Here is a 2,968-nt window from a genome sequence, read left to right as displayed (position 1 = left end):
GGATTTCATGAACAATCTGTCTATTTTTATGAGCTTCCCCCAAAGAAGAGGTTGAAAGGACTGTGGGCTTTGCCTTAACTCTCAGACTAAATGAGTTACTGATCCTCCTGAGCCCACTGGTGTGGCTAGGTATAACTGATAACAGAATGGAGAGGAGAAGGCAACGGCCAAGTGGATGACCCTTCCAGGGCTGAGCCCTGTGGATGGATACAAGTGTGGTCTGAGAGAATCAGTTCTGCCTCCTTTCTGAAGGGAGAGAGGAAAGTCCTCCTCAGCCAAACTCCACAGTCAGTAACAGTAATAATTATAATTTCACACTTGCAAACGACAATCCTAGGAGGTAGCAGCTATTTCTAACCCCTATTTTACAGATAAGGAAACTGAGGCAAAGAGAGTTAAGTCACTTTCCCAAGATCACAGAGCTGGTAAGTGACTAGGGCAGGATTTGAACTCAGATCTCCCCCACTCCAAGTCCAGCACTTCATCTACCATAGCACCTTGCTGCCTGTACAAAGAAAGAAGGGGGAACCCTTGATACTTGGACTTCACTCCCCATTTGAACTCATCAAAGGAGAGAAAAAGACACACAAATAAAGTTGGATACAAAAATATATTTTATACAACAAGGAGGGAAGAGAAAGGGGGGGGGGATAAGAAGGCAGATAAAGGGAGGGATTAGCTTATAGCAAAATGAACACCCAAAAAGGGTTATAAAAACACTTGTGGCAGCTCTTTTTGTGGTGGCAAAGAATAGGAAATTGAGGGAGTGCCTATCAGTTGGGGAATGGCTGAACAAGTAATAAAATAACACGAATCATTAATATCATATTGCAAGGCTTCTCGAGGGGTGGGAGAGGCAGGAGAGAGGGAGAGAATTGGGAACTCCAAATTGTAAAAAATGAATATTTTTAAAATGTTTACATGTAATTGGGAAAGATTTACATATATACATATACACACATATGTATATATATGTATGTAATGAAGTATGTGGAAGTAATGGAATACTACTGTGCTCTATATGAGAAACAAGGAAGGGGTGATTTCAGAGAATCCTGGGAAGACTTGTCTGAACTGATGCAAAGGTGGACAAAGGACAGTCCAAGGAGCTCACAACCTAATCAGGGAAGACTGTAGGCAAACTGCTACGTAGAGGCTACAGGCAGCAGCAATAAATGGGAAAGCCCCACAATTAACCTGGCAAACCTCTAGAGATTACTCTGGACCCCAAACCCCGACCCAAAGGTCCAAATATCTGGGTTCTTATCCCAGCTGGTCACTTCCCTCACAGAACAGGTGCAAAGGTGAAACACGGTCATTAATGTGAGAATGTCAGCCCCCTCTCACAGGGACATGAGCCTGGCTCTAAGGTTCTGACAGGTCCTGCCAAGCTCAGAGGGATCCAAGGAGGGGCCCAGGGATATGCTGCTGTGTCTGAGGACCAGCTGGTGAGACTCATCCATGGAAGATTCACCAGAGGGTGTATGCCCTGCCCTTCATTTGTCCTCCTGTGGCGATGCTGAGGGGCTGTAGGGGTGAGAGGGATGTGGAGCCATACAAGAGCTGGCTTGGCCATTGGGAAGGAAACCCTAGCTATTGCCTTTCTTTGTATTCCTAATGCTTAGAGGAGTGCCTGACACATAGTAGGCCCTTCACAAATGCTTGTAGACTGACTGACCGTGCAGCATTACCTCCTCCATAAGCTGCTGTTTCTAAAAATGAAGCACAGCAGAAGGAATGGGGAGCAGGGCTTTGAAACGTAAGCACGTAGAAAGGGGGTGTGGGGGAGCGGAGATCCAGGGCCACAGAATCTTTTACCCCACAAAGAACACAGAAAGAATAAACAAGGAATCAGGTACATGTCAGAATACACCAAAAGGGAAGAATGAACAAAATGGAGGAGTAAAGAGGAGGAAAAAAGAATCCAGCCTTTCCTTTCCCCTGGGACTCGCTCCCTCCGGGAAGACCGCGAGATTTGGGGTGATTCAAAGGCCAGAACCTGGGGAAAAGAGCAACCCCAGGGCATTCCTGCAATTGCCCCATAACCCCCACTGATCCAGGGCTTTCCTTGTACATACATTTGCATGCATTTATATTTATCCCCATTTTAGAGATAGTGTCTGAGTGAGGGCTCCAGGGCTCTTCTTCCCCTGCCTTCTGCCTCAAAAAGCCCTCAGGGACAAGGCAGAGACTCCGGATGTCCAGTGGGAAAAGCCTGGACCTGGAGTCCTGGCTGGAGTCCCACCTGGATGCTTAGGCAGGTTGCCAGGCTTCCGAGGGCCAGCATCAAGCCTTTAAAATAAAAGCATTGGACTAAACTGTCCTTAAGATGCCTTTTCAGATCTCTTGGTCCTGGGACCCTGTATACACCAAAGAGGTGGGGGTGGGGAGTAACATTAGAGGTCTGTGGTCCAGGAGGAAGAGGACAGGCCAGCTGAGCCCAGTGGCAGATACAAACTGCCTCAAATAAAGGAACTCTAAGGTTCATAGATCTTAGGACGTTGGAGCTGGAATGGCCCTTAGAACATGGAATGTCAGGGCTGGGGGAGAGGCTTTAGAACAGGGGATGCCAGAACTGGGAGGGGCCTTAGAACAGGAGATGTTGGAGCTGGGAGGGGCCTAAGAAGGGGGAATGTCAGAGCTGGCAGAGGGCTTAGAACAGGGAATGTCAGAACTGGGAAGGGCCTTAGAACAGGAAATGTCAGATCTGGGAGGGGACCTAGAACAGGGAATGTTAGAGCTGAGAGGGGACCCAGAACAGGGGCTGTTGGAGCTGGGAGGGGACCTAGAATGGAGAATGTCAGGGCTGGGAGGAGACCTAGAACAGGGAATGTCAGAGCTGGGAGGGGCCTTAGAACAGGGAATGTCAGGGCTGGGAGGGATCTAAGAAGGGGGAATGTCAGAGCTGGGAGAGGCTTTTGAAGAAGGAATGTCAGAGCTGTAATGGCCCTTAGAACAGAGGATGTCA

Source organism: Trichosurus vulpecula, chromosome 1 (genome assembly GCF_011100635.1).
Source record: "Trichosurus vulpecula isolate mTriVul1 chromosome 1, mTriVul1.pri, whole genome shotgun sequence".
In the NCBI taxonomy this organism is placed as follows: Eukaryota; Metazoa; Chordata; class Mammalia; order Diprotodontia; family Phalangeridae; genus Trichosurus; species Trichosurus vulpecula.
The sequence above is the reverse complement of the archived record's forward strand: the minus strand, read 5'-3'. Positions refer to the sequence as shown.